Here is a 12,535-nt window from a genome sequence, read left to right on the forward strand (position 1 = left end):
ATGTGCTTATCTTGCAAATGTGTTGCATTAGTGATCGCCAGGTTAAAATAGGCTGTCTGTTGTCGTACGGTGACTGGACGTGAGCTTTGCTACTATTGCTAATAATTATGACCCAGTGAGTTTCTTTGAGTAGAGGATGGAGGTGAAGGAGGGACATGAGTAATACATGCTCTAATATTGGCACCAAATTCAGGTCAGCTTTTCAGGTGGTTGTAACACTGACTCCACTGACCCTAATGATGTTTTGCTGGTTCACAGCAGTTCTGAGTGCGGCCCACTGACTGCACTGGAGGCACTGATTTACACAAGCTGACATCCCAACACTTCATTTCTGTGCAGCACAAGTGGCCCACCTGGAGTGCTGAGGATGGAAGGTCTCTGCCTGTTAATCATTCCTGTGTTATCTGAGCACTGTGTGAAGGTCATTGCTGCAGCTTCTGTTTCGCCTTGTTGCTGATGAGATCTACCTTGTTTCTAAGTACTTTCCAGGCTAGGCAAACTTCAGTGGGTAGGGATGGACGCTGCAGAGCCCCAACATCTTGTAAAGAGATTCTGGTAATCTTAAGAGTTTGTGAAATATAATAGAAATTCTCTAGACTTCTCACTCCTTTTCTATGACAGTGTGTTTCTGATTTTCCAAATACCTCTGTTGATTTTCCAAATACCTCTGTTTTGTGCCCTCTGACCTCAGTTTTTTGGGGGTTTGGTTTGGTTTTTTTTGGTGGTATTTTGTTGTTGTTTTCTAAAAAAACCTGTAGTGCAAGACAAGCAGCAAGCAGCCTGCCTTCAGAGCACAGCCTAGGGAGAACTGCACGGTGCCAGCAGACATCCTGCTCAAGTTTCTTTAGGATTTGAGGAAGGAGCAAACTCCACCTGCAGAGCTCCCCAGGTCAGCTTACTGAGCAGTCTCAGGTCTGACCAGGTGAGAACCCCGCATGCTGAACCAAGTGAAGATCCCCAATGCTTTACTAGGAGAAGAGGGATATCCTGTTAGTGCTGTTTAGGAGTAGTAATTTAAAAACAAAAACAACAACACAGAAGGTAAATCCTACTTTGTTGAAGTAGCATTGCTGTGCTTTGTCACTATACTACTAAACCTAAGTGAAAATAATGTTCAGGAACATGTGTAATATGAAGGTACTGGTGGTTAGATCAGCCTTTTTTCCTGTTAGCCGTCTTTGCCAAGACCCTATAAATCTTTGCAGTTGTAGAGACAGCCTAAAAAAGCTGCTAACGTTTTCAACTACAGAGCATAACACTGAATAAGGATAGCTGAAAATTTTCTGTCAAAACTGTGTTTAATGGAAAGTGGAGTTTTGATAAAATAGCATTTTCACCAAAAATATCTGCTTTCCATGGAGAATGTTAGTTCTTCAGTATAATATTTTGACAGAAAATTTGAAGTCTTGGGCTGAAGTATGTACAGCTGTTCGAGTCCGTCTAGTGCCATTCATATTTCTTCACCTCTTCAGATCTGAGGTATTTTGCCAACTCTGATTCTTAACATTGTGACACTTGGGATTTTTCTTCCTGCCCATCTCTGGAGTCATGACATGGGTCCTTTGGCTTTTCCTCTCCAAGCACTGAGTTCTTATGGCTTCTGAGGTTAGAGAAGAAAATCCTTATAAACGCAAGCACACCAGGAACTGGAAATTAGAGGAAGCAAATGAAAAATTCATTTTCTTCTTCCAAATGACTCTCAAGATCTTTCAGTTATTTAAAAAATTATTTTTCTGAATTGAAAGCGTTTCACAGTCTGACTAAAGATTTTGAATAACTTGAAGTTGGCAGTGCTTTCTCACATGAATGAGCTGAGAGAGAATGAGCTGGACTGGGGCTGCACAAACTTTGATATGGCAGGGATGGCTGTGCATTTATCCTGTGACGTCTGGCACAGCTTTTTCTCCGCTCCATATTCTGTTCAGTCAATAGTTTAAAATCCCTCTAAGGCTACTGTTGTCACAGTGCCAGGCCCTGGTTCACCTGTCCTGATGGTGGTATTCGTTTTAGGTCATTTAACACATGTTGCTCTCTATGCTGACTAAATTAAATCAAGATAGGAACCGCTGTACTGGGTCAGGCAGAAGGTTTGTCTCTCCTAATATCCTGCCTCAGGGAACTGCCAGCATGGTGTCCCAGGAAAAGAGGATGAGATCAGCCCAAACGCATGGTGCTGATGTTTGTTTTCCTTTACTAGTGATTCCTCGCATTCTGTTTGCATTTCTGAACATCGCTGATGGTTTTTATGATGATGATTTAATGGAACTTTGTTACAAACCTAAGGTGTATCTGCGTGGCAGCTGGAATTGGTTTGTCTCGGTGTGTTAAAATTACACCTTTGTTGCACTGATCAAAAGAGACAAAGAGGATGAAAGAGGTGAAAAGGAGGAAAAGAGAAGCCTCAGAGCTGTGGGCAGGAAGCATTGCTGTGGTTGTGCTTTCACTAGCAGAGACGCTTGACGTTCCTCATCATAGTTCGTTTTAATTCACGCTTTAAGATCTCTTTTAAATTCCAGAGTTAAAATCTTCTGCCAGTGGTGTTTGCATTTCATCTACAAGCTGTCTTTCTTAAGTACTGTGGTTGTCATTGTTCATTCCAGAATAATAGTGCATCGAATGAGGGTGTCAGATAGCTGTCTGATGAACGTACAGCTTTCTGGCAAGTGAGAAATGTGCGTGTTCCAAACTGGACCAAAAATCTCTTTTTGGCAATACTGTTACTGTAATGTTCATTTCTGCCATAATTAAGCCTTTCGTTTTTATTTTGCATTGGGTCCTTTGTTCAGAAGATAACGTCCAAGTAGCAAAACGTTATTCTAGTAAGCATCTGGAAATCTTAGACTGTGTCCATGCTAGTAAAACCAGGGATGCCTGGGAATGTTCCCAGGAATGTTCTTCAAATGTGGAATACGATACTACACTACTGAAGCAATGGAATGCTTCTGGGCAGAGCTTTGGCCCATGCCAGCTAATGTTTTTCTGAACTGTTCCCAGGTACGGGTTGGAGTGGGAAACCATTCCCAACGAGCAGCTTATCTGCAGGCACCCCGCGTGAGAGAGCTTTCTGATACAGGCAGGAGCCATTCTCTGTCAGCTGCCCTTAATGTGTTTGGGAGCGTTCTCGCACACGTTTCATTTATTAGTGTAAGTATCTGTTACACCAAGTTAAAATCTGGCTGTCCCCCTCTCCCCCACCCCTTTTTGTGTGTCATCTTTTTAAAGAACGTGCTGGTGCCACTGAGCACATTCCAGGAAGTTGTTTACATGATGTTTATTTGAAATTACTCTCCAGTGTGTGTCACTGTAGTTGATTCCATGTTCAGTGATTTCCTTTGATCAGACAGAATATATCAATTAAAAATGGTGTTTATGGGCATGAACTTCATGCAGCAGTGTGTGTGAATATGTTACAAACTTCTGAACTGTTTTCATTATGTTGTATTGGCTGTAAAGAAGGATCAAAGATGTACTTTAGGACAGCTTTTGTATGTAGTAGGAAGTTCCAACCCCGGAGTAGTATGGTTTGGGGAGGTAATCCAACTAAAGAAACACTATAGATTCATTCTTATCTGTTTGAGGGTCCAGGAATAGTGGCTGATGTAAAATTCAGGCACTTCTGACATAGACATCAAATAACTCAAAATTCAGTTGATTTGTCAACGGGGCTCAGAAATGAGTGCTTTGGGTTCCAGGATGGGAATTCAGGCGTTGGCTCCGTGTTACTTTCTGACAGCGTCTTTAACAGCCAACAGAGAAGGGGTTGTAAATGGGCCCAAGTGATTCTGGTGAGCACCTGAGCATTTAGAGTGTGCAGTGTCTCAGTAATAGGGCAAAGCTGCAATGTGAAATGTGTAATTGAGGCATGGAAGATATAAATGCTATAATGACGGGAGCTGCACGCTTGCAGAAGGTTTTCCTCTGTGACTGCAAGCAGCTTTGCAGCTCCTTTAAAACAAGACATCAAGCAGGTGCCAGTTTGCTGGTTTCCATGGGGACTGTTACTCTGATGTGCAGTATTGTGGCCTCAGCAATCAGTTGAGGACTGGTACAAATGAAATTGGTAAAGAGCTGAGTCTGACCCTGCACTGAGACCTGCAAAGCCTGTTCTTATCTGATAGACAGCAAATCTTGCCCTTGGCTTGGCTCAGTTGATGTTTTGTGCAGAGTCCCCAGCCACTAAAAGCTTCTGGTCATGGAGAGGCTGTTGTCCTCACCTGAGCTCTTGGGATTTTCCTACTGAGTCACAGGCAAAGGGAGAGGCATTAGCAGCTACAGAATTCAGAGCCCATTAATATCCATGCAGCCCCTTCCAGTTGCTTCATTGGGCTCCAGGTCAGCCCACAGAACAGGACATCAAACATCCGTGCTTCCACAACAGAATCCAGGGCTCATCAAAGAGAATTTCCCAGATTTATTTGTAACCAAATTTTTGCATTGTTTGAGATAAAATAGTTGTCAAGTGTTTTATAAGCCTGCCTGGTAAATTTTACCCATGTGTTGGGGAATTCCCTGCAGGGGGTGGTAAATGTTGAGGAAAGAGCTATAATGTAATTGTGAAAGCATGAGAAACCATAGAAGGTTTTTCAAATGAATTTTCAGCTTCGTTCACAGCTTGGCTGAAGAGCAGCTGTGGGAAACAAACCCCCTGCGAACTGAAACCACTGAGTCTAGCTCAGAGTCACAATTCTTCTGCTAAGCAGGGAATTTAAGCATTTTGGTGTTGGGGGGAAATGAAACTGGCCCTTGCTCTATTTTGCTGGGTGAGAACTCAGCCTTGCTGTAGGGTTTGGACTTCATTACAGACCAAGTGTTCAAGAGACAGGAAGAAGAAACGGTTATTTTAAATTTTCTCGTGCCCTGAGACAGGGAAATATTCTTGTTTGAAATTTCAGAACTAATCATCAATGACTTAATTTAGAGAGACCTCGAGTATTAGTTTCGAAAGCGTTGGGTCCCTGAGCTGCCTCTGAGTCAGCTGGAGAGCCATGGGTGTTCAGCACACGGGGTGCGAACAAAGACTGCTTTGTTTTTGGGCCGCTCTGAGCTACTGCCCTTCTTGAACCTGGTATCTGCAGAGGTGTATCCTGAGCACCTACTGACTGAACGGGACGTGGAGACGTGGTCAATATCACCTTCTCTTCAGCTCTCGAAACGGGAGGCTTTATATCTCACAGGTCAGTCGTGCATTTACCGTGAGGTAAAAATGCGTAACCTGTGGATGCAGCAAAGAGCAGCTGGAAGGTGGTTGCCCTGACGTGGTGTTCTCCACCAGACTGCGGTAGCAACCCACCAGTGCAGGAGCAGATTGAGATCAGCATCACCACAGACCTGTGGTTCACCTTATTGTTGGTAAGCCATCTGATGGGCCAAGTTTGACGCAGGTTATTGCTATACAGAAAGTGGATGTGTGTGTGTTCCTCCTGTGCCATAATGCTGACTGGAGAAGGAAAGTGTCATCTGAAACACTGGTACTGTATAATAAATTTGATTGTGCTTTAAAATCAGTGCCACGAGGATCCAGATTTTCAGAGGTGCTTTACTGCCCAATGATTTAAATCAGAGTGAGGCATCTGTCTATCTTTTGAAGGTCTATGACCTTATTATATTGGCAATTAAAAGATAAAGAGGTGGTGGTGTTGTTAAGTCTGCTTGTCGTTCTGATAACTTCATCTTCTGTGTCTGCCCTCCAAGGCCTCCTCAACTTTCATCTCAAAAGCACAAAGTTCTCTGAATGAATTTCCATTTGTTGTCGGGCAGATCAGCAGCATCCATGTCGTATCCACCTGCTGCACTGCCTTCATTGACGCATGCAGTCTGTGTGGCTGAGACTTTATCAGATTAGCACTTATCAAACTGCACAGACGCACCCTGGACTCTATTCTTGTATTTCCAGGGTTACGTTGTAGTTTAGTCTGTCCCACAGGTTAACAGTCTTCATTCAGGAAAGGGTTTAAGCACGTACTTAGGCGTGTGAAGCACCCCATTCAGTGGTAATATGACTGCAATCAGCTACCAAGGCATGTATTTAGTGGAAGGAGTAAGTGGGTCCTATTCTCTTGCTCTCCAACCTGAGTTGCTCAATATTTCTCTAATCACTGATGTAACTGAGGCTGACAGCTATCCATCAACAGTGCAATCCTTGTGTGTGTGCTTGCAGAGGTGACAGACATTCAGCCCCAGGAGGGGAAGATTTCACTGTTTTCTTCCAATTTGCTAGCCAGATTGTTTTGGGGAAGGGAAAAAAAGAAGTGCTGGAAGGTTGGCTATAGTTACATGTGACAGTGAATCAAAAAGAACTAATGCTTTGGTTGTTCAGTAAGGAGTCCTGGCTGACTTCACAGTATTGTCTGCAGTTCTTTGAATCATGGAGGGTGTGAGCCTGTCACAGGTCCTTCGGGGGCTTGTAGCTATTTCTGCCTTAGAAATGTGGTTAATCTTTGAGCTGCAGGGATCCTTGGACCGATCTCCAGTGTGGTCACCCAGATAACAGCCATTACACATAGTGATGCATTATACAGCATTTCAATTCATAGATGTTTTGTAAATGATTAATAGTTGCTTTAGTAAATAATTATTAACCCTAGCATGTTTAGTACCCCGACCTGTAAAATGTTTATGACATCTGCAAATAGTTTATTGCCTCCATATAAACTGCTTATAACTGGGTGCTCCGTGTGACTGAGTGCAGGCTGGCAGAGCAGAGATGGGCTCTGACCTGTTACCGAGATCCTCTCTGTTCTCATGGCGTAGCATGGAGCTGAGGACACTGTCTGGCTCTGTGACCAGAGGAGGAAATTGTCTCCCTTTGCACTTGGGCTATTTGCTGTACGTTATCTAGAACTTGTCAGGGCCCTTTGGTCTCTGACACAGATGGGATTTATCTGGGGAGCACAGATGAGTTGCTGTTATTTGAGTGCCGGCCGGAGCAAGTGCTGCCTGCTTCAGTGCTGGGAGGCACTGCGTGGTTACGTTTCCATCACTGTGTGAGGTGGCACTGGGAGGATCAGTTCCTTACTATCTCACTGTCTTTCATCATCCAACCACTTTGTTTGACGTAACTATCTAGATTATGCATCGTTTGAGGCGGCGTCTGAACTTCATACTCTGTCTGATCCTCTAAATTCTACTCAACTCAACAATATACCAAATATGAATAACAGAGAATACAAATACCTGTAGTGTAATTGTGATAAGCACGTTTTACTTTATTCTTCTCTTTCGTCTTGCATTTAATGATGCTTTTGTGTCTGGCTTGGAGCTCCTGCGTTTCCTCCATTTGGATTGGCTTCTGGTGTGAAGTTTAGCAGCTGTACCTTTTATCCATGTGTTCTCTCTCACTGCTGTGTATGTGAAACTGCAGCTTTCTGGATGACAGACAGTTTCTTACGTGGTTACATCAGCCAGAAAACTTCAATACCAGATAGGAATCTGTGCCGCTGTTGTCTGGGTCTGGAAGGGCCTGTGCTCCATCCATCCAACAGCAAAGCTCTGAGGGGCAGAAGGATTCTGTAGTGCTCAGTTAAACCCCCCAGCATCCTGGTGTTTGTGTTGGCTGGTCATGGGCTCTTTTCCTTCTATAGATCCAATCATGATGCGTCGTGTCTCTTTGGATTCTAACGAAGCAGGATCTGAGTTGAATCTGAAGTAAAAGGACAGGCTTTCTGGGACACTCAGGAGCTGGGACTTGTATTGCTGGTAAGAATGTGCAGTCCTGCAGCTTCTCAAGCATTTCTAGAGAGCTTTCGTGCAAAACTTAGTTGGGTTTAGTTTGGTTTATTCTTGTTCTTGTGTGTGTTGTTGTTTTTGTTTGTTAGTTGTGTTTGAAAGGCGCCTCTTTCAGCCTAGGTGACTTCTGAGACTCAGCATGGATGTTTTGGGCATCACAGAATCTATGAGAGTTAGAGAGCTGCCAGAATTATTATTTTTTTCCCCACTGATGGGTTTACATTCAATAAGTATCTGGATTGTTTTGCTGTGGAATCCTCAGAGGATGGGGACCAGGAAGAAAGAAGAGGTTGTCAGCAATTCTGTGTTTCTTGGTGCCATTAATTTAGCACCTGTGTGAGATTTAGCATGGTAATTCCTTAAATCTTAGCACGCTGCTCACAGAGGTAGGATGTCATAAAGGTGTCTGGTAAACAGATGTTACATTCTTTATAAGCTGTTAGGAAAGTGTGCATCATTCTGAATGAATAGGGAGGCATCTGCAAATACTTGGGAGATCTTTTTCACTTTGGTAGCTGCGGCTTTGGTGATCTACAGGTACAAGCAGAGCGTGATGTACAGTGATAACAGCATCTTTTATTAAACCAATAATTGATTAATGGAAATGTGGGAAAATTAGCACCCTTACATTTGTGTTTTGTTCGATGAAATGTGAAGGGTTTTCTGCTGAAGCCACGCTAGAAGGCTATGAGATCCAAAACAAACTCAGGGCTCTCGCCTGAGCTCCCAGAACTGCTCTGAGGTTTGAAAGAGACACGTGCAGGGAGAAAGGGAGCTCCCAGCATGGCTGTAGTGCAGTGTCCCATGCTGCAGCACATAGACCCAGTGGGGTGAGCTGGGTGGGGGTTTCCACTGTGAGTAAAACTCTTCCTTCTTGGATATAATTCAGCCTCCTTCGTTACACCATCTCTGGGATGGTTCATCCTTTTTCCACGTAGCTATCCATCATTTTTTGACACAGAAATTGCTATGACAAAACGCTGAAAGCTTTCGCTCTGGGCTATTTTTAATCTACTGTAGGTGAAAGATCAAAACACGTTTTTGGAAGATTTATATGCTGTAGCCTTGTGCTGTGCTGGATAGGATAAACAGGAGTTGACAAACTACAGGACAGGAGATTTAAACCATTGACCTCTGACACTGAGTCATCACAACTGTATGTTATGGCATTTATGCTTGGGAGCTGAAGGCTTTGCTCTAAGGGATTCTCATAAATGATTAGTAGGGGTATGGAAACAGTTCTTATTCAGTCTTTAAGTTTTATTGTGGCAATCAGTAGTTAAATCTCCTTTCAGGCCCTTGTGGATTTTAGTGCAGAGTATTCGTGAGCAATTTTTGAGTGTAGCTCATGTGCAGCAACACTTCTCTGTTTCTTGGAAAAGGTGTAACTATTTAATGACAGTTCAGCTGGAGCAGACTCACCGCTTTTAGCTGATCCTTTTACAGCCCACTCTCTCAGGCTACTTCCCCATCTCTGAACTATGTCCATTTTTGAAACAAAAGCCTTGATAAAGCAAAAAAAAACCAACCCTCCCCCTCCCCCCCCCAAAAAACAACAAAAAACAACAACCAAAAAAACCACATTAGTATGTATGGAATGCTGTTTTCAAACGAAGTATGCCTCAGTATCCTGCTGAAGTAAGTCCCAGATTTGTGCAGTGCACTGTAATGCAGGAGGAAGCATGTAACTGCTGCTCTGCCTATAGGTCAGGAGTCGTCTAAAACACCTCCAAGCCTTCTTAGGATGCAGGGTTGAATGAAGAAGAGAGGGCAAAGCTGCTGGCATGGAAAGTGCATTGAAAGGTGGTGGTGATGGGAAGGACAGCTTTGTGACAGCCGTTGGCAGTCACCACGCTGGAGCTTTTTTGGTGTAGAAGGTCACAGCACTTTGTTGCCCTTATTGCTGTCTGAGGTTTTTGGGCAATTGTAGCTGGCTAGCTGACCCTCTGGGTTTACATACAGGCTCTGTGCAGTGTTGAGGACTGGTGGTGATGTTCAGAACGCGTGCTTCTTAAATTATACATCATTATGAGGAGCACATAGCCAATTAGTACATGGATTTGTTCTGCTTGTGCAAATCTTTTCTTGGGCTAAGGAAGTGTCATACAGAGACTTGGCTGAAGAAAAAAAGAAAATAGTTTAATCTTAAAAGGTAATTGTCATCCTCCAGCTAATGATAAGCAATATTACAGCCTGCATATCAGCTGTAATTAAGCGGAGAGACACAACAAGGTGTATGTTACACAGAGATAACACGGTGTTTAGGAGCCAGTGACCTGCAAAGCACATTATCTCCCAGCTGCACAAGCCCCACAGCCCGTGTGTACATGTGAGCCAGCAAATCCACTGTCCCCTCTTCCCCTGCCTTCGCTCTGCTTTCTAAGGTGCAAAAAACTGTGAAGGATATTCCTATTTCTTGTTGTGTCTCATGATGCTTTTTTAAAAAACTCTTTTTACATACATACATACATACATACATACATACATGCAAGTCAACTTCTGTATGTGTAAGAAGCCAGGGCGAAAGATTCTGAGGAGGCATTCATTGGAGTTGTGGGAAATCACTTAAAATGGGGCCCATCAGTGCTTTGTGAGACACGTAGGTGTGCAGCATGCAGGGAAGGATTCTCACTGATGATGCAAGTACCAGACTGACAGTAACTCTTAATTTGCTCCAAGAAAGATTTCGTGGTGTTCTCAAAGATAGAAGAGGGAGTTTTCAGCTGGAACATCATGTTAGATGAATCTTGTTTTAAAGTAGCATTGATTTTTGGTTAGAATTAAGGACTGGAAGTGTGAAGCTTGTACTGCTTGTACTCAGCATGAAAATCTTTCCTATCAAGATGCCATTTCTATGTAAATGTCCTCAATAGACTGACTAAACCATGATCCTGCATGAATGACTGAATTGAAACCAGGGCTGACAGTGTGGGGTAAGCACTGATAAAAAGCACCTCAAGAAAGGGAATGAGGACATCTAAGTCCTGTTAGTTTGAGGAGGAAAACACACAGCTTCTGTTAGGTAGCACAGGAACCCCTTAGTGTAGAACTGGTGTTGGAGGAAGGAACCTTGGAGAATGATAGCTCCCAACAGCAACAGAAAACAGGTGAGCTGGGATGACGTTGGTTTTGTCCTGCTAAGTGTGATCAGTTTGCTGAAGGAAAGGGGGAGGGATGGGAGCCTTTCGTACAGTCTCACCTCTGAGGAAGGCCACATGCATATCTTTGCTAGGTTTCATTGGCATGTTCCTGGTGCAGGATGAATGCCTATGAGCATGTGAGGTTTCATTTTGGAACAAGTGGATATATGAGACTTCCTCCTTATATTTTTCACACTAAATTGTGCAAGGCAGAAAACTTTGTTGATCCAGAAAAATGGAAGGATAGTTGTCTTGTAGCTGGAGCCATTCTGTACATTGTCAGATGCAGAGAAAGGTTCTTTGGACTTAAATAGCACTTAGCCTGTCTGGATGCTGGTTTCAATTGGACATCCTAGATATTACTGTAATAAAAATGTAAATAAAGGAAGTTAGGCTTGATATAAGAGCAGAGAGACAAAGCAGAGGCACTAGGAACAGCTGTCTGTTCCTCAGAGCCCTTCTACTGGGTGAGACTGTTTCTGATTACAGCTGCAGCACTGTAAATGCCTGCTAGATGTCTGGTGATAATCCATTGAAAGCAATTACAAGGCATCCGTCACCAGCAGGGTCTGAGCCACAGGCCTCTTATCTGGGAAAATTGATGGAAGAGAAAGAGGCAGTGGGGGAAGAAATCAATGCCTTTCACCAATGTTATCTGCCAAATTGAATTAAGCAGCGTGGGATCCCAGCTTTATACACTGTGAGAGTCAGAACTTAAAGAATCTGTTTATAGTGAGCTCGATGGTGGGCAAGGCAGGTGAGGGATGGACGCTTTCACTTACCTGCAGTTCCATCCATGCCTCCTAACATCAGCAGCACTTCTGTGTGCAGAAGAAGTCCAGAACTCAACATACAGAACGCTTAACCTCACGGCACCGCTTCCAGATGTGAACCTCGTGTCTTCTTGAGGTCAGAACGTACCATTCCAGTTCTATTCTAATGGAGTGTAGAGAAGGCAACTATGATGATGATACAAGCAGAGGTACAATAACTAGTTCTGTTTCTAAGCATGCAATGAAACTATTGCTTAAAAATGATCTGTTTATTGAACCTTTTGGCAGTGCACTTGTGGTATGTAGAATGTAATCCAGGACTGAGAGCTATAGAAAGTCATCAAGTCTGGAGTTCATGGGCAGGGGCACGCTGCAGATGGTGGGGTTTTTTAGTTGCTTTTTGAGCCCGCGGGGTTGGGAGGGTGCAGGGTTAGGATGGCTGACTGGAAGTGGCCCAAGGGATGTTCCATAGTGTCTGACATGTGGAAGGAGCTTTGGAGGGGGTGGGACTTCATCTCTTCTGCTGCTCGGGGGTAGCTGGGCATCAGTTGTGGGGTGGTGAGCAAGTGCTTGTGCATCCATCTCTCCAGATAGTCTTAGCTATTTTCCTCCTCCTTTATCTTAGTAAATATTTTATCTCAACCCACGAGTTCTGCTTTTATTTATTTATTTATTTTAATTATTCTTTCCCCCATCCCACTGGGAAGAGGGGAAGTGAGTGAACGGCTGCGTGGAGCTCAGCCACCTGCTGGGTTAATCCAGCAGATGAAGTGTGCAGATCTTATTTATTTATCTCTTTATTTTAACAAATCTTTGCAGCAGTAACCCTGATTTTTCCTTTGGTCTTTGTAAGTTCAGTAATTTTTCTGTGGTTTCTTCCTGTCCTGCCCGTGTGAT

The 12,535-nt window shown here is 43.6% G+C and overlaps 1 long non-coding RNA gene across 1 annotated transcript in view; it reads left to right on the forward strand.

The window, feature by feature from the left end:
- LOC128084856 (uncharacterized) overlaps positions 1-12,535 on the forward strand; it is a 29,901-nt gene that overhangs the window by 13,969 nt on the left and 3,397 nt on the right. The window contains exon 2 of the long non-coding RNA XR_008208705.1: positions 2,995-3,144. This is a non-coding gene — a long non-coding RNA (uncharacterized LOC128084856). The remainder of the gene's footprint in view (positions 1-2,994; positions 3,145-12,535) is intronic.

Source organism: Tympanuchus pallidicinctus, unplaced genomic scaffold (genome assembly GCF_026119805.1).
Source record: "Tympanuchus pallidicinctus isolate F22 unplaced genomic scaffold, pur_lepc_1.0 scaffold29, whole genome shotgun sequence".
Classification (NCBI taxonomy): Eukaryota; Metazoa; Chordata; class Aves; order Galliformes; family Phasianidae; genus Tympanuchus; species Tympanuchus pallidicinctus.